The following is a 23,993-nucleotide window of genomic DNA, read 5'->3' as shown; positions in this document are numbered from 1 at the left end:
ACTCCATAATTTCAGGAAAGATGGGACTCCAATGCAGTCTCACCTCCATTCTGTTACTGTTGCCCATCAGCCTTCAAGATAGCTGGGAAGTTAGGCAAACCAAGAAGGGAGAAGATGGGACCAGTACATACCCTGTTCCCTAGCACAGGAAGTGGGGAAAACCACATCATCACAATCCCTGAGTACAAGAAAGACCAAAGACAGCATCAAAAGGTGAGGTGGCTTAGATTTCTTAACAGTTTCTTATAATTAACATAGTTCTTATAGTCTACTCTCTTTTCTTCCTGCCTAGTTGCCTTGCAGACCACTAGTCCTCTCGGGTGCTCATGGCAGACATTACTAATCGATCCTGACCTTGCAGGCCACTAGTCCTCCAGGGTGCTCATGGCAGACATTACTAATCGATCCTGATACTTTTCTTCAGACTGAACCTTCAGATTACTCTCTATGTGTCAGGCTCTTCAGCTGACAAAAGTTAGTACATAAAGCTAAACTTATTTCCCATTCTTATTTTTGACATTTTTGTTTGTTTGGTTTTTGTTTGTGTTTGTTCTTGACTTTTTAATCAAACTAGTCAACCTGGAGAGATTTTTTAAACAACTGTTTGCTTAAAGCTGCTAGGTAGGTGAGATTTCTGGTTACCCCTGGGATAAGTTACAGTCACCTCTTCTTTTAATGAATGGTTCTTGGTATCTACCGCACACTCCAGTGCCTCCCTGCCTTGGCTTACCTTGAGAGCAGATCCTTTTTCACATTTACCTAAGCTCTGTCCTGTGGGCTTCCCAGGTGGCATGGTGGTAATGAATTCACCTGCCAATTCAGGAGACACAGGTTTGATCCCTGGGTCAGGAAGATCCCCTGGAGTAGGAAATGGCAGCCCACTCCAATATTCTTGCCTGGAACATTCCTTGGACAGGGGAGTCTGGGGGGATACAGTCTGTGGGCTCGCAAAGGTTTGAACACGACTGAGTACCTGAGTGCACAAGCTCTCTCCTGCATCTTTCAGAGAAAGTCTGCAGAATTATGAGGTGAAAGGAGCTTGCTGTTCAGATCTTCCCACGCTTTCACAGCTGGTCTGTTGTTTGGGAATCATGGCCTGAAAGTATCTCTGTATAGAACTGAGTACGCATTTTAGTAACTATAGCAAAACAAGCGACTTTGGACTTTCAGAATTTCTTAGAGAAGCTGTTGGATTATCTTCTTAACAACAGTTAGGCTTCTGCACATATTAACCACAAGCCAAGGTCATTCTATAACTCTTGAGAGTCTCTTGGACAGCAAAGAGACCAAAGTAGTCAATCCTAAAGGAAATCAACCCTGAATATTCACTGGAAGGACTGATGCTGAAGCTACAATACTTTGGCCACCTGGGGCGAAGAGCCAACTCATTGGAAAAGACCCTGATGCTGGGAAAGATTAAGGGCAGGAGGAGAAGAGGGCAACAGAGGATGAGATGGTTGGATGGCATCACCGACTCCATGGACATGAGTTTGAGCAAACTCCAGGAGATAGTGAAGGACAAGGAAGCCTGGTGTGCTGCAGTCCATGGGGTCAAAAAGAGTCGGACACAGCTTAGTGACCGAACAGCAATAACAAAGGCCATTCTCTAGCTCCCCAGGAAGATGAGAGTACTCTGATGGCTTGGTCGTCCCTTCATCTCAGTAATGGAGTCCCAAAGGACCTCTGGCTTCATACCCCAGAGGAGGAGAGACGCGAGGACTCAAGAAGGACAGTTTGCTGGGTCACGAACTGAATCACGAGTGTAAACCCGGTTCCCTCTTACCGGACCTGGTAATTCCATGGACTTAGGCCCTCCCACCGCAGTCACTCATCGGTCTGCACCATCACTCTCGGCCCGCCGGCCTCCCCGGAACGCAGCTTCGAGCGGCGCTGGGCTCCCGTGTACACTAGGGGGCGCAGGCAGGCTTGTTTTCCCGCCCAGCCCTCAGCCGCTCCCCCGCGGAGACGAGACGGTGCGGGCCAGGCAGAGCGCGGAGAGACGAAAGGGGTTGGGGAGTGGGGTTGAGGAGAGGGGCGCAGCAGCCTCGCTAACGGCCGTGCGTTGGTTTCTGGTTCTGTCTTCAGAGCAGACCTGGACCCTGAGTGCCGGGGACCGAGGGCAGGTCACGTAAGGTGGCGGGCGGGCTCCTTGGCGCGGCTGGCAGCCGGCAGCCACCCGGGGTGTCAACCCCTGGGAAGCGGCGTCCGAGGACGACTCTGAAGCGGGCTGGAACTTCCTACCGTCACACCGAGGCCGCTGTCTGACCCCTTCCCCGGCTGGAGAGGCCGGAGCTGCCCAGGCCCTGGGCCGCGCCCCTCTCTGGAGCTCGTCCACGACGGGGGCTCAGAAGTGCTTTCGAAGCCTCGGGGCTGGCGTCAGGGCCAGGGTGCAGCCCCGGCTCATTTCACACAACGGACTTCTGCTCCACTGGCCTCCTCTTAGCACAGAGCGGACAGAAGCCAGCTCCAGGAGACCAGAGTCTTCCTCCCCGCCCTGTTCTCCACCCCACTCTTCCAGAACCTTCAACAGAGGCCTTGTTCTCCAGGGCTGGAGACCACAGTTTCCCAGCCTCTCGAGGGGAAATGAGTGGAGGAAACCAGCCCAGGGTTTCTATTGCCAAATAGTTCTTTCCCGAGGAGGACAACGCAGTCGACTCGCCAAGTGGGGATTGGAGTGGGTCCAGCCTAAACCAACTTAATGAACACTAGTAGAGAACTGCAATTATTGTTGACTTCAAAACGCACACAAGAACTTTAGACACTGATTCCTATCAGCCGGTCGGGCCGGTACAGATGCTGCGCACTGTTTTCGCCGTTGCTTAGCAACGGGAGAGAAACTGTTCTCTCTCATCACTGGAGGTGGAGGTAGGACAAAGCACTTTATTGAACTGAAATTAGTTTATTCTCTCTCTCTTGGAGAAGGCAATTGGCAGCCAAGAGTCACTTGGACAATGGGCAGTTTCGAGGTTGGGAGGTGGCCTTCCTTTCCTGTTATCTCAGTAAATCCTGACGGCTGTGTTTCTCTACAGATAAAGTTTTGAACTTTTGTCAGGAGTGTCCTTCCAAAACTATCATTAGAGAAAATAGCTTCACATAGAGACTCACAGACCAGGGCAGGAATGAAGGTGAGGAGGAGAGTGAAGTCAAGTAGGCAAAATTTAAGGGAGTTCTCCCCCCAAGTCAGCAATCAAAATAATTCATATTTTAATGCTGTATTTTATTGAAAAATATCTTTTTCTGGCTGCACAGACTGGTTTTTGGGGTCTTTCCTGACTAGGTATGGAACCAGGGTCCCTGCAGTGAAAGCTCTGGGTGCTAATCACCGGACTGCCAGGGAATTCCCTTAATGCAATATTTTTAAAAAATACACATTACTGAGTAAAGTTCCACGATGACTGAAATATCCAAATTTTAAATAAAGACAGAATCAGTATCCGTGATTTTTTTCCTTTGGCCTCAGGTTCCAACATGGCAGCATGGCTCAGCACTGCCACAGACCTTGTTCCTGCCTCACACATGTTCACAACACAGGAGACTTCTGGAGCATCTTTTTCCTCACAAGAATGATTGCACTGGGGGGTAGAGCATCATGCAGCTGGGCAGAGGGCTTCCCTTCCCCAGTGGGAAGAGGATCTTTCTGCAGTCCTTTCGGGAGCTTCTTCCAAGACTGAAGTGGTTTGCCAGGGTGCATCATGCGAAATGCTGGGTTGAATGAATCACAAGCTGGAATCAAGATTGCAGGGAGAAATATCAACAACCTCAGATATGCAGATGCATGCATGCATGCTATGTCACTTCAGTTGTGCCCAATTCTTTGCAACACTATGGACCATAGCCCGCCAGGCTCTTCTGTCCATGGGATTCTCCAGGCAAAAATACTGGAGTGGGTTGCCATTTCCTTCTCCAGGGGATCTTCCTGTCCCAGGAATCAAACTCTCGTCTCTTACATCTCCTGTGTTGGCAGGTGGGTTCTTACCCAGGTACCGTCTGGGAAGCCTGATTTGCAGTTGACACCACCCAAATGGCAGAAAGTGAAGAGGAACTAAAGGACCTCTGGATGAAGGTGAAAGAGGAGAGTGAAAAAGCTGGCTTAAAACTCAACATTCAAAAAACTACGATCATGGTATCTGGCCCCATCACTTCATGGCAAATAGATGGGAAAAACATGGAAACAGTGGCAGATTTTATTTTCTTGGGCTCCAAAATAACTGCTGACTGTAACTGCAGCCATGAAATTGAAAGACGCTTGCTCTTTGGAAGGAAAGCTATGACAAACCTAGACAGCATATTAAAAAACAAAGACATCATTTGCCAACAAAGGTCCATATAATCAAGCATAAAGAAGGCTAGGTACCGAAGAATCGATGCTTTTGAACTGTGGTGTTGGAGAAGACTCTTGAGAGTCCCCTGGGCTGCAAGGAGATCCAACCAGTCCATCCTAAAGGAAATCAGTCCTGAATATTCACTGAAAGAACTGATGCTAAAGCTGAAGCTCCAATACTTTAGCCACCTGATACGAAGAGCTGACTCACTGGGAAAGACCCTGATGCTGGGAAGGATTGAAGGCGGGAGGAGAAGGGGGCGATAGAGGATGAGATGGTTAGATAGCATCCCCAACTCAATGGACTTGAGTTTGTGCAAACTCCAGGAGATGGTAAAGGACAGGGAAGCCTGCCCTGCTGCAGTCCATGGGGTCCCAAAAAGCTGGGCAAGACTGAGAAACTAACAGTGTGTCGGTGGGTAGAATTAGGTCAGTTCATGAACATGTGGATGGGAAAATAATTGATATTTATTTTCACTAACTCTGTGGCATCACTGACTCGATGGACGTGAGTCTGAGTGAACTCCGGGAGTTGGTGATGGACAGGGAGGCCTGGCGTGCTGCAATTCATGGGGTCGCAACGAGTCGGACATGACTGAGCGACTGAACTGAACTGAACTAAAATTTAGAAATTCAGCAATCAAGGTAGACAACAGACCACAGTAATCTTTTGGTACCTATGATTTAGTCATTAATAAGAATACATATGTTTTTATATTACACTACAGTCTTTGTAAGTATCTCAAAATATTATGTTCATCAGTACTTGGAAATTTATGTAGCTATTAGATTTCCTGCTAAATCTTGTTATTTTAAAAAGAAGCACATTTACTATGTATCATAGTATGTCATAAATTTTAATTAATTACTGAATTTTAGCATAATTGATTTCCTTTGTAATCCTATAATTTTTATCTTAGCCACTTAAAAACGCACTAGAGGATCCATAGCATAAAAAAGGTTAGAAACTCATTCTCTAGAAGTGTATCTGTATGACTTCAATGTGAAAAAGGATTTCTTAAACAAGAGAAAAATACCAGCATAAAGGAAAAGAATGATAAAATTGACTAGATTAGAAATTGTAAACTTTTCCCATCAAATATACCGAAGATGGTCCCTGAATTACTGATTTACAATTTTTTTTTTACCTTATGACAGTATCACCATCTTTATTTTCCAGGAGACTCAGAGAAAGCCACAACACTGCTTATTCAGAGCCTGGATTTGAAACACATTTTTTGATACCACATCTGCCCATTTAATGATAGCTGTCATATTTATAACACTCACTAAGATTCATGGAGGGCTGACCAAAGACACTTATTCCTTGGAAGAAAAGTTATGACCAACCTAGACAGCATATACTCCAGTACTCTTGCCTGGAAAATCCCATGGACGGAGGAGGCTGGTGGGCTGCAGTCTATGGGGTCGCTAAGAGTCAGACACGACTGAGCAACTTCACTTTCACTTTTCCTTTCACACACTGGAGAAGGAAATGGCAACCCACTCCAGTGTTCTTGCCTGGAAAATCCCAGGGATGGGGGAGCCTGGTGGGCTGCTGTCTATGGGGTCGCACAGAGTTGGACACAACTGAAGCAACTTAGCAGCAGCAGCAGACAGCATATAAAATGCAGAGACATTACTTTGCCAACAAAGGTCCGTCTAGTCAAAGCTATGGTTTTTCCAGTGGTCATGTATGGATGTGAGAGTTGGACTATAAAGAAAGCTGAGCGTCGAAGAATTGATGCTTTTGAACTGTGGTGTTGGAGAAGACTCTTGAGAGTCCCCTGGACTGCAAGGAGATCCAACCAATCCATCCTAAAGGAAATCAGTCCTGAATATTCATTGGAAGGACTGACAATGAAGCTGAGGCTCCAATACTTTGGCCACATGATATGAAGAACTGACTCATTTGAAAAGACCCTGATGCTGGGAAAGATTGAAGATGGGAGGAGAAGGGGACAACAGAGAATGAGATGGTTGGATGGCATCACCGACTCAATGGACATGAGTTTGAGTAAACTCTGGGAGTTGGTGATGGACAGGGAGGCCTGGTGTGCTGCAGTCCATGGGGTCACAAAGAGTGAGACACGACTGAGTGACTGAACTGAACTGACTGACCACATGCCACTCACTCAACATTCAGGTCCTTATTCAAATGTCACCTTTTCAGAAAGGCCTTCCCCTGGCCAGCCAATCTTATGTTATTTTTCTTAATGGTACAACCACTTTTAAAAAAGTATTTTTATTTATTTACTTACTTGGCAGAGCTGTGTGGCATGCAATATCTTAGTTTCCTGACCAGGAATCAAACACTTGCCCCTGTACCAGGAACACAGGGTCTTAACCAATGGCCTTCCATGGAAGTCGGTGACCAGCCGATTTTAGAATAGCACATGATCAGCCAATTTTAGAATAGCACATAGGCCCTGCTTTCCATCCCTCTCTGTCCCCGTCCCATCTTATTTTTCTTCATAGTGCTAATCACTGCCTGGTTCCATGTTGTACTTATGTGTTTTATTTGGCTCCCATCAGGGTCTCCCACCAGAATGTGCGCCTGCTGACGCGTGGTCGACCCCAGGTCAACCAGCCCCACGCACCGCAGGGCGTTCCAGCCCTTTCAGATGCTGCTTTCTGTGTGCCTGCTGTGTGTCAGCGCAGCACACAGGCCAGTCTCTCTTCCTCAGTTTATGTGTGAAGATGCTGTGCTCATCTCTCAGGGCTGCGGGAACAGACGCTCACCCTCGTGGTGACTGAACACAGCCGCGATGTGCCCTCGCGTGGTGGCTAGAGCCCGAAATCCAGGCCGTGGCAGGGCCGTGCCCCCCTCTGGAGGCAGGGTCCACCCCCAGTGCAGGACCCCTGCCTCTTCTTCCAGGCTCTGCTGGGAGCCTGAAACCTGCCATTGCCCTTGGCTTGTAGTCGCATCCCTCCAAGCCTGCCTCCACGGTCACAGGGGCTCTCCCTTGTCTCTCTCCGTGTCTGAATTTCCTCTCGTTTCTGTTATAAAGACATGAGTCCTTGGATACAGGTCTCACCCCAAGCCTGGATGGTCTATTTCCAAATAAGGCCACATGAATGGCCTTCAAGTGGACATGAATTTGGGGAGGACACCCTTCGCTCCAGGGCTTCCCTGGTGGTGCAGTGGTAAAGAATCCGCCTGCCAGTGCGGGAGACGCAAGAGATGCGGCTTCCATCTCTGGGTTGGGAAGATCCCCTGGAGAAGGACATGGCAACCTGCTCCAGTGTTCTTGCCTGGAGAATCCCATGGACAGAGGAGCCTGGTGGGCTACAGTCCATGGGGTTGCAAAGAGTCAGAAAATCAGCTTCCCAGGGTCATGGAGTAAGAGGTTCGAGCCCGGGTCTGCTCTGCCTCTGAGCCAAAGCGCTCTATCACCACCCTTTCCTGCCGCTCAGTTGTCTCCATTTGCGGAATTGAATCAGTTTTATTACCTTCAAATTGCTGGACGCGAGCATCCTAACAGCATTTCAGACACGAGGGCCCTGGAAATCTCACTTCTGCTGGTCCAGGCCCTCCAGGGAGCAGTGCTTTTTCACACTTTCTAGGTCCTTGGAAATGCGCTTCCAGAAGCCAGTCCCTGGCTGGGAGATCTTTCCAGGTCATACCCTCAGTCACTTTCCCTGATGAAGCTTCCCGCACCTGGTGTCTATCTTGAACCTGAAAACAGGAACAACTGCTTCCCACTGGCGTCTAATAACGAAGTTGGGAACAGAGTCCTGAGGCTCAGTTACAAGATACTGAAAGCAAATGCACACGAAACGATCTGACAGGGACTTCTCTGGTGGTTCCAGGAGTTAGGAATCCACCTGCCAGTGCAGGGGACCCGGGTTCCATCACTGGTCCAGGAAGATCCCACAAGCGGCCACTGCGAAGCCTGCACTCTAGAGCGGGTGCTCCAAACAGGGGAGGCCACCCGGACACGCCGCCCGCGCCCCACAGTGGAGGGCAGGCCCTGCTCGCTGCAACAGAGGAAACCTGAGTGCGGCAGTGGAGATGCGTGCAGCCAAAAACACACTCGTCAGTTAATTTCTAAAGAATCTGACAAAGTGTCCAACCAACCATATCCCACTCCTTTTTTCGGGCCAGCTCATTATTCCTTCACATTTGCTTAAAAGCCCACCTCATTTTGCTTTCCGGATTGGCTCTGCCTAATGCCCTGTGTGGATTTCTTCCTTTCCCAAGAAGAATTGTAAACCGCGCAACAGAGATGCCCTCTCCTCCTTGTTATGACAATTCACTGTCTAATGCATGTCACTGAGATCTAAACTCACTAGGGAAAAATTCTCTTTTATTTGAAAGGTTTCCTTCTCTTTACTGTAGTCTGTTTACCAGCTAAACTAAGCCAGCAACTAGGTTTAATACATTTGCCTACCTGCTGTTCACCAAGCTTGCTTCTCTCCACACCTTTGCACTAGCTTTTCCCTCTGTTGAGAACTACTTTTCCCCATGGAGTTTTTTTTTAATTAAGGTAACATTGGTTTATCACATTATATAAATTACACAGGTGCAATAATATTTTATTTCTATATACCCTGGGCTTTCCTGATGTCTCAGTGGTAAATAATCCACCTTCTAATGCAGGAGGATGACAGTTCTATCCCTGGGTCGGGAAGATCCCCTGGAGAAGGAAACGGCAACCCACTCCAGTGTTCTTGTCTGGGACATCCCATGGACTGAGGAGCCTGGCGGGCTACAGTCCATGGGGTCGCAAGAGTCTGACACAATTTAGTGACAGTGACCACACATACCCTACAGTGTGATCAACAGCAAGAAGGTCCCACCCATCACGGTAGAGTTGATCCCCTTGCTCATTTCATCGCTCCCCACCGCACCCGCCACACTCCTCTCTCTCGGAATCATCATTCTTTTCTCTGTATCTAAGTGTTTGTTTTTGTTTGGTTTGGTCGTTTGTTTTCGTTCTTTGTTTGTTTGACTTTTTGCATTTCACATTTGAGTGAAGTCATATGGTCCATGAGGATACGGAGAAAAGGGAACCCTTCTGCACTGTTGGTAGGAATGTAAACTGGAGCAGCCACTATGGAAGACAGTGGGAAGGTTCCCGAAAAAAATTAAGAATAACTAGCATATAATCCAGAAATTCTGGATATTTATCCCAAGAACATGAAAACACTGATTTCAACATATGCACTCTTATGCTCATTAATTTCAATAGCCAAGGTCTGAAAACAACTTAAAGTGAAGTCGCTCAGTCGTGTCCGACTCTTGAGACCCCCTGGACTGTAGCCCGCCAGGCTCTGTCCATGGGACATCCCAGGCAAGAATACTGGAGTGGGTTGCCATTTCCTTCTCCAGGGGATCGTCCCAACCGAGGGACTGAACCTGGGTCTCCTGAATTGCAGGCACATTCTTTGCTGTCTGAGCCACAAGGAAAGAACCTAAGTGCCCATCAATAGATGAATGGATAAAGAAGATGTCTGTATGTATATATATACATACATACATGGTGGAATGTTATTCAGCCATAAAAAGATGAAAGCTTGCGATTGGCATTAAATGGGTGAAACTTGAGGATACTACGCTAGGGGAAACAAGTCAGAGGGAGCAGGATAAATACTCCTGTGGGTTTCGTGGCCCGTTTCCTCACTCCTTCAGTCCTCTGTGCCTCTGTCGCGTTCGCAGATTCGTGCCCAGACTAGTCTTTAAATGAAGCATGGCCTGGTGCCCACCACCAGCTTCTACTCCCCTTTGTTCCCGCTTAATGTCTCCTGCGTCGTTATACGTTGATCTGGGCTTTCGTCTGCGCTCCTCATCTAGGGTATCGGCTTCATGAGAGCAGGACTGTCCTGGTCTGTTCAGTGCCCCGCCGTGTCCCTGGAGCCCAGAGTAGCAGCAGGCTGGAGCCGTTCCAAGAGCTCACTTTAGGCTGAGCGCTCAGCACATATTTGCATAAATAAGTGATCTCAAATTTTAGTACAGACATTGAGTCAACATTCAAATTTCTGTCTCTGTGCCCATTCTCCTAAGGGAGGCAAAGGATGCACTTTGCTTTGTTTGCCCTCAAGGTCTTGCAGCAGGGGACGTCATTTAGCTGAGGAAGGAATTTTGACCCTCAACATTTACATCAAGGCTTCCTTAATGTGGGGGTGGCACGAGCCCCTTTCAGAGTCGGATGCAGAGGACAAAACTTCTCCTTTTGGAACGTTTTGCATACGATCAAGGTTGGGTGGCAGAGCTTCACGAGCACCCCCAGCCCTCTGCTGCCTGCCTCCTGGGTTCAAACGTGCCTGCCCCAGAGCTAATGTTTGTTGAATGCATGAACAATGTATGTTATCAGTTGCAGCTATATACCAAATGTATTCGTTTCCTAGGGCTGCAACAAAGTACCACAAATGGGATACATTCTCTCATAATCCTGCAGGGTGGAAGTCCACAGTCAGCATCACTGGACTGAAACCAAGGAGTGGGCAGGACACGACCCCACCCCCCCCGGAGGTCCTGGGCGAGAATCCGCTCCTTGCTCCTTCAGTTTCTGGGGGTTCCTGGCATCCCTCGGTCTGAGGTTGCACCTCCCAGATCTCTCCTCCATGAGCACGGTGACCTTCTAATGTGTAGGAGTAAGACCTCCCTCTTATACACATTCTTGGGCTCCCCTGGGGGTCCAGTGGTTGAGAATCCGCCTGCCAGTGCAGGGAACACAGGTTTGATCCCTGGTCTGGGAAGATTCCACATGCAGCGGGGCAACGACACCCACAAGCCACAACAACCGAACCCTTCACACCTGGAGCCCCTGCTCTGCAACAAGAGAAGTCACTGCAGTGAGAAGCCCTCTCAGTGAACGAAAATCAGCTTCCTACCACCCCAACCAGAGACAGCCCGTGGAGCCACGAAGATCCATCACAGCCCCAATCAATTAATATGTTAATACAATAAAAAAATGGAGTATGTGGTGCAACCAGAATTCACAGACATTATTTTAAGCAATACATGTTATTGCATTTAGGGTTCACCATGGAAATGTGGGGTGATCATCTTTCCATCTCAAGATCATTAGCTTAATCACTTCTGCAAAGTTCTTTAAAAAAAGAAACCTTTATAAGGCAACATGTGCATGCCCCAGAGATTATTACCTGATATCCATTAGTATTATTCATTGAGGGGATCTCTCTTCCGCCTGCTACACCAAATAAAGAAAATCACGGCATGAATGAAAACACACAGAGAATTATTTGGGGATTTTCACTGAGTTCTGTATCCGAGTGTGACTAAATTTCCAGTGTTCACAGTATTTAAAATAAGGAAGCCAGAGGGTGAAAGACAGACACCCTCCCCATCCAACTGCCCCTCCACCCACCTCCACCAGGCGTTGTTTAAAAGCCACAGGAGGAATTTCAGGTTGCCTGGGGACCAGACACAAATAAGAGGGCGCAGTCAGAGCCATTTAAACGGCCCCATAGGCGAGTGTGTCCGCTACTGTCAGTAGGAAGGTGAGAGCCCGTTTGTCTGAATGCACCGGTGCCCGATTCCATTGCGAGTTAACAGTATGTACAGTGTTCCCACCTTCTCAGTGCCCCAGAGGCAGCGCAAAAACAATCTACCTGCCGTAAACCTGGTGACTGTTGAGGAGGAGAAATAGGATTTAAAGCTGTAGCTCCGAGGCAATACCAGGAGCCCGAGCAGAGTCATCAAGACTGAGTGGCAAACCTTTTCTGAGAAGGGTGGTTGGATTTCCATCAGCTGCCCCCCCTCACTGGGGAATTCATTAAAATAACCAAGATAGCATCATTAGGCTAGAGGGTCACAATTGCCTTTTCTTCTTGGCAAGTTAATGGGGCCTTATTGTTGTTTGGTCTGTAACTCATGTCCAACTCTGCAACCTTATGAACTGCAGCATGCCAGGCTTCCCTGTCCTTCACTATCTTCTGGAGTCTGCTCAAAATCCGTTGACTTGGTGATGCTATCTAGCCATCTCATCTTCTGTCATCCTCTTTACCTCCTGTCTTCAGTCTTTCCTGGCATTAGGGGTTTTCCCAATGAGTCAGCTCTTCACATCAAGTGGCCAAAGTATTGGAGCTTCAGCATCAGTCCTTCCAATGAATACTCAGGCCTGATTTCCTTTACAATTGACTGGATGGATCTCCTTGCAGTCCAAGGGACTCTCAAGAATCTTCTCCAACACCACAGTTAGAAAGCATCAATTCTTTGGTGCTCAGCCTTCTTTATGGTCTAACTCTCACATCCGTACAGGAAAAACCATAGCTTTGACTACACAGACCTTTGTTAGGAAACTAAAGTGTCTGCTTTTTAATATGCTGTGTAGGTTCTTCAAAGTTTTTCTTCCAAGGAGCAGGCATCTTTTAATTTCCTTGCTGCAGTCACCGTTCACAGTGATTTTGGAGCCCAAAAATACATGGGGCTTAATATTTGTCTAACATCTACCTGGTCTCTTAAATAAGTGTGCTATGCCACTGTGTACTATGCCAGTACTCTGGCCACCTGATGTGAAGAGCTGACTCATTGGAAAAGACCCGGATGCTGGGAGGGATTGGGGGCAGGAGGAAAGGGGGGACAGAGGATGAGATGGCTGGATGGCATCACCAACTCGATGGACATAAGTTTGAGTGAACTCCAGGAGTTGGTGATGGACAGGGAGGCCTGGCGTGCTGGGATTCATGGGGACACAAAGAGTCAGACATGACTCAGTGACTGAACCGACTGACTGACCGATGCCATTGTATTCTGCAGTGTTGACAGCTGTCACGTATCCCTAATTCCTCTAAGCAATCAAGCAGGTAACTTTCTTATGTCTCTTCTGTCAAACATGCAAAAGACTTCTCCGGGAGGCTCACTGGGTCTAGGCCCTGAGCGTGGCACCAAAATTTGACGGGTGAGAAACAGACCCTCCGCTTGAGGATCCCACGGCCTGGAGCAAGCAGGAAATTGTACATAGCTGGCATTTGGAATGTGACCTTTCCAGACGCTTGGAATCCTCGTTAGAGCCCAAGTGGAGGGCAATCATTCTTCTGAGGAAAAAGATGCTCCAGAAGTCTCCTGTGTTGTGAACACGTGTGAGGCAGGAGCAAGGTCTGTGGCAGTGCTGAGCCACGCTGCATGTGGGAACCTGAGGCCAAAGGGAAGAAATCAGGGATCCTGATTCTTAGCCCTTTAATGATAATAGTCATCGAGATGTCCCTGCTGGCCCACTGTTGGGACACCGTGCTTCCACGACGCCCAGAGGGCATGGGTTTGATCCCTGGCTGGGGAACTAGCTTCCCACATGCCTCGTGTTGTGGCCCCAAAATAGAAAACAAACAAACAAAAATAATAACAGTAACCTTGACGCCAGGCTCAGGCCACTTCTCCTTACCATAGGGGACTGGGAGAAGATAACGTGCTATCTTCTCACCGACTCAGGTTATGGACAGATGCATGAAATATGCAGGTGGTAACATGGAATAGCATCTCTTCCTTCATGTCCACTGATTTAGGGATCAAACCCCCGGCGCCTGCACTGCAGGTAGATTCTTTATCACTGAGCCGTATACTTCATTTTTTTTAATGTATTTTTTTAATTTAAAAAATGCAAAAAAAAAAACTTTATTAAAGAAGCTGTTGCAATGGTTTAAGAGAAAAATAGGTGGGTCAGTGCTAAAGTATGGTTCACAGTAGAAAGTTACTTTTTTCCCTGCAGGAATTTGGGTAATAAAATACATTATGTGTGCATTTTTATTATTGCAAATGAAGCAGTTCATCTAAACTGACCCCCAAAATCTGAAATCACTGAGCAAATGTAAACAGAACACAGGAGATCAAAAATAATCCCATTTCTGGACCACTTTTGCTTGAGCCTGGCCACACATTAGCGTCACTGGGGAGGTTTGTAAAAATACTGATGGCCAGGCCCCGCCTGCAGAGGTTCTGATTTAGCTGATTTGGAGTGGGGCCGACAGCAGTATTTTTAAAACACATCCCCAAACGGTTCTACTGTGCAGCTGGAGTGGAGAACCACCAGACCATTGAAGTAAATTGCCAGCCAGCACATAATTCATAACTGTCTTTAAAAATCACAGTGCCTGCTGAGCAACCAGCACTGAGTCACCGTGCTCTTCTGCAGCTGGTTTACCAAGGGCTCTCTCTTTTACTTTTTGTTGACATACACTATCTGTACAGACCTGTATCATAAGTGTATAGTTCAGTGCATTTTCACCAACTGGATGCAGCCATATCACCAGCACCAACATCAAAAACAGAGCTCTAGAAATATCAATAACCTCAGATATGCAGATGACACCACCCTTATGGCAGAAAGTGAAGAGGAACTAAAAAGCCTCTTGATAAAGGTGAAAGAGGAGAGTGAAAAAGTTGGCTTAAAGCTCAACATTCAGAAAACGAAGATCATGGCATCCAGTCCCATCACTTCATGGGAAATAGATGGGGAAACAGTGGAAACAGTGTCAGACTTTAGTTTTCGGGACTCCAAAATGACTGCAGATGGTGATTGCAGCCATGAAATTAAAAGGCGCTTACTCCTTGGAAGGAAAGTTATGACCAACCTAGATAGCATATTCAAAAGCAGAGACATTACTTTGCCAACAAAGGTTCGTCTAGTCAAGGCTATGGATTTTCCTGTGGTCATGTATGGATGTGAGAGTTGGACTGTGAAGAAGGCTGAGCCCCAAAGAATTGATGCTTTTGAACTGTGGTGTTGGAGAAGACTCTTGAGAGTCCCTTGGACTGCAAGGAGATCCAACCAGTCCATTCTGAAGGAGATCAGCCCTGGGATTTCTTTGGAAGGAATGATGCTAAAGCTGAAACTCCAGTACTTTGGCCACCTCATGTGAAGAGTTGACTCCTTGGAAAAGACTCTGATGCTGGGAGGGATTGGGGGCAAGAGGAGAAGGGGACGACAGAGGATGAGATGGCTGGATGGCATCACTGACTCGATGGACATGAGTCTCAGTGATCTCCGGGAGTTGGTGATGGACAGGGAGGCCTGGTGTGCTGTGATTCACGGGGTTGCAAAGAGTCGGACACGACTGAGCAACTGATCTGATCTGACCGTGTCCCCAGGAGCACACTTGTTCATTCCAGATTGTCCCGAAGTGTTTTCGCTTACCTTTTTGGTGCTAATTTTCACTGGGTATTTGAGTTGTAATCAGTAGAGACCTCCATAATAAGTTTCCTTAATTCATCTGTCACATCTCTAGCTTATTCTAAAATTCGTGTAGAAGTATTAGTGAAAGTCAAAGTGTTAGGGTTTTTTTTGCTCAGTCGTGTCCGACTCTTTGCGATCCTATGGACTGTAGCCCACCAGGCTCCTCTGTGCATGGGGATTCTCCAAGCAAGAATACTGGAGTGGATTGCCATTCCCTTCTCCAGGGGATCTTCCCAGCCCAGGGATTGAACCCAGGTCTCCCGCATTGCAGGCAGAGTCTCTACCCTATTTAGCCACAAGATGCTTGTCACCCAGACTGTTTACAATAGAAAGGAATGGGGAGAGGGAAGTACAGTTAAATATCTAATTACAGGATTCAATTACACATTTTTAAAATTAATAAAAATTTTTTTAACATTCATATAAGACTGTCCAGTTTTATGCTATAAATTAGACAGTCCAGTCACTCAGTTGTGTCCGACTCTTTGTGACCCCACAGACTGCAGCATGCCAGGCCTCCCTGTCCATCACCAACTCCTGGAGCTTACACAAACTCATGTCCATCGAGTCGGTGATGCCATCCAACCATCTCATTCCCTATCGTCCCCTTCTCCTCCTGCCCTCAATCTTGCCCAGCATCAGGGTCTTTTCCAATGAGTCAGCTCTTTGCATCAGGTGGCCAAAGTATTGGAGCTTCAGCTTCAGCATCAGTCCTTCCAATGAATATTCAAGACTGATTTCCTTTAGGATAGACTGGTTTGATCTCCTGGCAGTCCAAGGGACTCCCAAGAGTCTTCTCCAACACCACAGTCCAAAAGCATCAATTCTTTGATGCTCAGCTTTCTTTATAGTCCAACTCTCATATCCACACATGACTACTGGAAAACCATAGCTTTGACTACACCAATCTTTGTTGGCAAAGTAATGTCTATGCTTTTTAATATGCTGTCTAGGTTGGTCATAGCTTTTCTTCCAAGGAGCAAGCATCCTTTAATTTCACGGCTGCAGTCACCATCTGCAGTGATTTTGGAGCCCAAGGAAGTAAAGTCTGTCACTGTTTCCATTGTTTCCTCATCTATTTGCTATGAAGTGATGGAACCAGATGCCATGATCTTAGTTTTCTGAATGTTGAGTTTTAAGCCAACTTCTTCACTCTCCTCTTTCATCAAAGGCTCAGTTCCTCTTCATTTTCTGCCATAAGGGTGGTGTCATCTGCATATCTGAGGTTATTGATATTTCTCCTAGCAATCTTGATTCCAGCTTGTGCTTCATCCAGCCCAGCGTTTCTCATGATGTACTCTGCATATGAGTTAAATAAGCAGGGTGACAATATACAGCCTTGACGTAGTCCTTTTCCGATCTGGAACCAGTCTGTCGATAGGGTAATAGGATAAAGAAAGATCTTTGGCAAAAAAAAAAAAAAGATAAATTTTCCCAGCAGAACTCTAGAATAGCACTGTTATGGATGAATTTTGCCCCCTCCTCCCTCATTCATATGTTAAAGTCCTAACCCAGTACTTCAGAATGTGACACCATTTGGAGATAAGGCCTTTCAAGAGGTGATTAAGTTAGAATGAGGCTGTAAGTATGGACCCTAATGCAGTATGAGTGGTGTCCATTTAAGAAGAGGAGATCAAACCCAAACCTGCACAGAAGGATGACCACGTGAAGATGCAGGGAGAAGATGGACATCCACAAACCAAGGAGCGCGGTCACAGGAGAAGCCAAGCCCCGGCACTTTGATCTTGGACTTCTAGCCTCCAGAACTATGAGAAAATAAATTTCTGTTGTGTGAGCCACCAGTCTGTGGTATTTGCGTGTATCATTTGACTCAGCAGTTCCTTCTCTAGGTACAGACTTTAGAGAAACTCTCACAAATGTAAGAGCAGAGAAGCACACTGTGTTCTCTGCAGTGCTGATTCTCATAGCAAAAAAACCTGAGCTGTGATTTAAATATCCACCATGAGTGGAATAAATAAATGCATTGTGCGTATTCCTACAACGGTCTATTACACTGCAGTTAAAGTGAATGAACTAGATATGCAACAACCCAAATACGTTTCTCAAAATTTATTGCTGAATGAAAAACAGCTAGTTACAGAAAGATAAATCCACTGTGATAGCATTTATCTTAAAATGCTGAAAAACCAGTCTCAGTGGTAAGGAATCTGCCTGTCAATACGGGGGACATGGGTTCGATCCCTGATCTGGGAAGACCCCACAAGCCACGGTCCAACAGAGCCCATTGCCACAGTGACTGAGCCCACAGGCCACAGCCACTGCAGCCCCAATGCCCCAGAGACCGTGCCCCAGAGCCTGGGAACCGCGCTGCTGAGCCCACATGCCACAGCCACTGCAGCCCGAACGCCCCAGAGCCTGGGAACCGCACCGCTGAGCCCACATGCCACAATGACTGAGCCCGTGCCCCAGAGCCTGCGAACTGCACCGCTGAGCCCACATGCCACAGCCACTGCAGCCCGAGCGCCCCAGAGCCCGTGCCCCAGAGCCTGGGAACCGCACTGCTGAGCCCACGTGCCACAGTGACTGAGCCCGTGCCCCAGAGCCTGCGAACTGCACCGCTGAGCCCACATGCCACAGTGACTGAGCCCGTGCCCCAGAGCCTGGGAACCGCACTGCTGAGCCCACATGCCACAGCCACTGCAGCCCGAACGCCCCAGAGCCAGAGCTCCGCAACCAGAGGAAAACACCGCAGTGAGAAGCCCGCACACCGCAGCCAGAGGAAAGCCTGTGGGCAAGAAAGGCCAGTACGGGCCTCTGCAGGAGAGGAAGAAACTGCAATTTTACCACTGATATTTGTTTTATCAGAAAGGAACCGAGGCAAGTATGACACAATGTTGACATTTGCTGTTTCTGAGGGATAGGCGCATGGTGTTATCCTCTGCTGTTTTCTATGGCTTATAAATTTGTCAAAAAAAACCCAAAAAATCCCACAGTAGATGGACTGATAAAAAGAAATACATACAATAGAAGAGTTTATTGCCAAAATGGAATACAGAGAAGAGCAATCCAATCAGACATTGAGCAAAATTCCAGGTATTGAAAAGTGGGAGACAAAAAACATGAATCATTTAAGGTAGAACCATGAGTTCCAACCTCTGTCTCAAAGAATATCCAGAAGGCGAATGTATAGAGAAAATAATAAAATAAATTATACCCCCAATTTTCAAAGCTAAAGAGAGTATCAAGTCTTTACATTTTAGTATGAAGTCAAAAAGCTATTGAAAAGAAACATGGGCAAGAGCCTGGCGGATCCAGCACTGGATGTATTAGTAACATTTTTGCGAACACAGAAAAAAATCCCAGACAGAAAAAAATTTCAATAGTTTAACATCAAAGGAAGAAGAAACAGATGGATATCAGCCTTCTCAAATTCAATGAGTATAAAATTCTGTAAGTTATAGTGCCATAGAATTCTGTGAGCAAAACATTATCTAAGAAATTAATTTTAGAGGGGCAAGGACCTAGGAGGTATCTCTCCATGAACCCTTTCTGAAAGATTCTCTACAGGATGTACTCCAACAGCAGGGAAAATGAATCCAAGAAAGAGGGAAACAGGATGCAAGCAACAGTGATGTACAAAGAAGCTAGTAAAACCAGGAAAGCCCACATCACCAAATATATGGCTATGAAGCTTAGTGAATAGTTGGGGAAAAATTCCAACTGTTCAATTCAAAAAGATTTCAACAAATCTTGGGAACTGGTGAAGGGCGAATTCATGGAGAGGGAAGAAATGATAAAATGTTGAGGTCCAGCCTTCTGAATGAGGATAGACAATACATATTATTTGCTTTTCAACATCAGTGGAAATATATACACTCAGCTATGCTAAGTAAAACGTAAAAAATAAATGCTTGAAGAAAATAATGAAATCAGAATGTATATTTAGCAAACTGCTGCTGCTAAGTTGCTTCAGTCGTATCTGACTCTGTGCGACCCCATAGATGGCAGCCCACCAGGCTCCCCCATCCCTGGGATTCTCCAGGCAAGAACACTGGAGTGGGTTGCCATTTCCTTTTCCAATGCATGAAAGTGAAAAGTGAAAGTGAAGTCGGTCAGTCATGTCCGACTCTTAGTGACCCCATGGACTGTAGTCCACCAAGCTCCTCCATCCATGGGATTCTCCAGGCAAGAGTACTGGAGTGGGGTGCCATTGCCTTCTCTGATTTAGCAAAGGATAAATAGTAGTAAAGGAAAAAAAGAAACTAGTAAATCTATTACAGTTTGACTCTGTCTTCCCCCTACCTTCAAAGTGAAAAAAACAGATGCTCAAAACCAGAGTGCTTCTACAAAGGTAACTCAGGTTTGATTTTAATCACCCAGCAGCTGTTCCTTCAGTAACTGTGTAAGAGGAAACCCCGAAGCCAGTGGTTCTCAGGGTTCGTATAAATAGAGATGGCTGGGCCCAACCGTCAAAATTTCTGATTCGGTGAGTTTGGAATGGGGACCAAAAGTTTGCCTTTCTAACAAGTTTCCAGGTGATGTGGTCCAGAGACCACACTTTGAGAACCACTGTCTGTGGTGAATGAATCTGCCCCATTACACACAACTGTGAGTATTCGGTGATTTTCCACTTTCTTTTCGTGCTTATTGAAGAGCACAGTTCTGGGACCCAGTGAAGGTCCTACAAATTCCTGATTACCAAGAAGAGGTAATTTTTGATTCAGAAGAATGTTGTTCAAGAAAGCCTGCTTCTGGAGACATGAGTTTGATCCCTGGGTTGGGAAGGTCCCCTGGAGAGGGAAATGGCAGCCCACTTCAGTATTCTTGCCTAGGAAATCTCAAGGATGGAGGAGCCTGGGGGGCTACAGTCCATGGGGTCACAAAGAATCAGACATGACTGAGTGACTGAACAGCAACAACAAAATCTCCAGTAGTCTACATAATACCATATTAACAACCTAGGCCACAATGTCCCAGGGTGGTAAGTTACATAAGCACAACTTTTCTAGCCATTAACACATAGCTGTCTTTAACACTGTTTAAAAAGGAAGAAGAAGAAAGCCTGTTCCTGATGAAGGAATGTCCTAAGTGAAAGTGAAAGTCGTTCGGTCCTGTTTTACTCTTTGCAACCCCATGGACTATACAGTCCATGGAGCTCTCCAAGCCAGAATGCTGGAGTGGGTAGCCTTTTCCCTTCTCCAGGGGATCTTCCCAACCCATGGATCAAACCCAGGTCTCTCGCATTGCAGGCAGATTCTTTACCAGCTGAGCCACAAGGGAAGCCCGAAATGTCCTAAAGTAATTTTTTTTAATTAAGTAAAAGGAAGAGGAGGGCAGTTGCAGAAGCCAGGCCGTTCACGTGGAAACGCTGGTAGACCATGCCTCGGAACAACTTTCTCTTACTCGGGCATAAAACAAGCATTCTCTGACATTCATAGGTCATTTCATAAACCACTTAAGAAATCCTGAGGTTGCCAAGTGGATTAGACAGAACTCTTTGTTTCAGCTTTTTAAAACCCTACATTAAAACAGACTTGAGCCAAAAAAGGTGTGTTATTGATCCCCTGTAACTTAAACCCCAAGGGTTGTTAACTGTAGGCCTAAGAGGACCCAGGTATTCAAAGGATTGTATCAGGGCCCCGTCTCTCTCGGCTCTGTTTTCCTCTGGGATGCTTCACTCTAGGTGGCCATTTAACACTCAGCAGGGTCTGGGAGCTGGAAACTTGTAAATGCCTTGATAGCCAAGAACCCTAGTAGGAAGAGAACGCTTCCTTTCCACATCACCAGACTCCTAAGTTTGACTCCCATTGGCCAGTCTGCAATCGAGTGCCCATCAACATCGAGCCAATCCATGCCCAGAAGATGCTCTGCTTCTTCAGAGCTCTGCTCTGATTGGCTAGACCAGCTCACAGGGGTGTAGCAGCCCTGCTCCAATCAGAATTACTGAGTGTGGGGGAGGCCAGCTCCACAGAAGAGTGCGGTTACAAAAAGCAAGGGAGGAGCCCGGGCCAACGAAAGTAATTTGCGAACCCAGAGCTGTTTTTATCTTGTCAGATTAATAGTACATTAAATAAAATAAGATAAATACAATTACTATGTAATTTCATGATCATTTCCTGAAGGAAAGCCCATTTTAAACATGGAACAAAAACAGAATAGAAATTATCCAAACAGAGAGTTCTCTTTTATTTAAATACAGGTAGCTTTATACAAAGCTTGATACATTTTCCTCTTTTCACAAAAACGTCGCTCAGGTAGAAAATGCATTTACTTTCCCTGTCCCCAACTCCCACCCACCAACAGGCACTGTGCCTAGAGGCTGCAAAAATATTTTAATTTCTTTCAAAACTGAGTTAAAATAATGAAAGTTGCTTTAATATATGATCATGAGTCCGAGCTATATTATACTCATCTTTATACCAATGCAATCATACAATATAATTTAGTTTTTGTGTTCTTTTTTTTTATGGAAGACAAGGCCCATGAAGGCAAATGTGCCTTGAACCCAGGAGAGTTATAATATGGTCCTGCCTGCATCTCCTTCCCTCAAAGCCCTTTCTCACATTTCTGAAGGTGAGTGTTTCGTTTTGTCATCTCCAGAAAAGTCAGCTGTGCACCCATGTTGGCATCACTGTGTAACCCTCCCTGAGCAGCAACTGAGTCTCTACAGGGCTTGCTTAGGGGGGTTTGCCTGGTGGCCCAGTGACCAGGACCCTGTGCTCCCGGTGAAGGGCGTCTGGGTTTGATCCCTGGTCAGGGAACCAGATCCCACATGTTGCAGCAACTAAAGATCCAGAGTGCTGCAGTGAAGACTGAGAATTCTGCATGCTGCCAGAAAGACCAGCACAGCTAAATAAATAATCAAAAGACAATTTTCTTTAAAGGCTTAATGGGGACATGGGGCAGCCACCAGGAGGTAAGGCAGGGGTGAGAGATGGCTTGGCGTGTGCTGGAGTGGAATTCCCTCCACAATCCTATTCCTCTAATTCATTTCTCATCCTGATACCTACGCCTCATTCCCTGGTATTTCCCTCCATGCCAGGTACAGGCAAGCTAAGAGCATCTTGTCCAGGCCTCTAGAGTTGGCTCTCCCCAGCCCCTCACCACCAGCTGAGACCCTCAGCGGTGAGCTGACTCCCACATTCACATAAGAGAGAAGGGAAGCTTGAACCCAAGCTTGAACCCAGGCCAACCCAAATCCAGGGCCAGGATCTTAAATGCTGCCCCACATGGCTTCCAGCTGTTCTGAAGCCCCGGCTTCCGTGTTCCTCCTGGAGTGGAGGGGGAGGCAGTGGTCGGTGGGGTGCGGTGGGGTGGGCACAAGTCCCTTCTTCTGATGCCCCATGCCGTTTGTCCTCTACCAGATCGGTGTGTTTCATGGGAAAGAACACATTGTCTTTGTAAAGCAATTACTCATAAAGTCAAAATTTCCTACGTTCTCAGACTGATTATTTCCAGGCATATTTTTTTTGTGTTCTTTCACCTGTGATTTATTTTTTTCTGTCTAGTGACTCCTACTGCAAGCTCCCATAGCTCGGAAAGCCATCTACCCACTCAGCTGAGCTTGACTCACACACCATATGTTTACCCACGTGGCTCCGGGCGCTCACATCTCCCCCAAACCTCACCCGCGGGCCTCTAGGACACCGGCAACGGTGCCCTGAATTCCCCTCCATCAGCACCCCTTCCCGACTTCCTGCACTCAGCCTGCTATAATTAAACAAACAGGGTTATTTGTGACATCCTGGTTTACACATCAACAAGCTATTTTCTCTGATTTTGCTATGGATGGACTTGCTCTGCTTACATCAAACAAAAACAGCTCGCCCCCAAATGCAGAATGAGCGAGGCAGAGGAGACCGGCCGGCAGCTGCCTCGTTCCCTGGAGGCCACATCCAGCCTTGCCTTTTTCCCAGACTTCCTGCCGCGGGGGAGCCGGGCCGGGCGACTCAGGGGCAGACGGCCACGGAGGGTCAGGGTTCTGAGCGGGAGGAGACACAGACCCACGGAGAGGTCAGACGGGAGCTTACTGTGGCGGGTTCCAGACTGAACAGCCTAGGGGAGCAGCACAAGTCTTCGGGGTTCCCTCCGCAAGCGTGTCCTAGGCTGGACCCTCTGGTCTCGCTTTCTAGAAATCCATCACTCTGTAGGCTTCGCTCTGTGGCCCACGTCCGCTGGCAGGGCTGGGGCTGGGGCTGGGTCCACGGCCCTCAGCCTCCTCCGTCTGCCTGCAGGAGGGTGGCACCCTGCGCCGCAGCCGGAAGGACTTCCGAAAGGCTAAGTGCTTCCTGCTGCTGGTCAATTTAGGTGGGCGGAGCCTCGTTGTCTTCCAGAAGAGTCCTCCAATGGCTCCTTGGCCCCTCTAAATCCTCCTGAATCCTGCCCTGTCTACCTCTGCCGTCCGTCTCACCCCGCTCCCCACCCCAGGAACAGACATGTTCGAGCTTCGCAAATGCACGCTTTGGACAAGCCCTCCTTCGACCATGGACGGACTCTCTCCAGCCCCCCTCGCGTGTTTCCTCTCAAGTCCTTCCTTCACTGGGCTCCTCTCCACCCTTGACCAAGCCCTCCTCTCT

The 23,993-nt window shown here is 47.3% G+C and overlaps 1 long non-coding RNA gene across 1 annotated transcript; it reads right to left on the bottom strand.

Moving 5' to 3' along the window:
* Positions 1-3,196: 3,196 nt before the first annotated feature.
* LOC147363868 (uncharacterized) lies at positions 3,197-23,667 on the bottom strand. Its single transcript, XR_015133867.1, has 2 exons — positions 23,448-23,667; positions 3,197-3,723 (listed from the first exon to the last, which is right to left on the bottom strand). It is a non-coding gene; the product is annotated as an uncharacterized LOC147363868 (long non-coding RNA).
* Between the last annotated feature and the right edge of the window lie 326 nt (positions 23,668-23,993).

The sequence above is a fragment of the Bos grunniens genome, chromosome 10, assembly GCF_055505025.1.
Source record: "Bos grunniens cultivar Pamir isolate PY7600 chromosome 10, Bosgru_T2T1.0, whole genome shotgun sequence".
NCBI classification, from domain to species: Eukaryota; Metazoa; Chordata; class Mammalia; order Artiodactyla; family Bovidae; genus Bos; species Bos grunniens.
The sequence above is the reverse complement of the archived record's forward strand: the minus strand, read 5'-3'. Positions and strand labels throughout refer to the sequence as shown.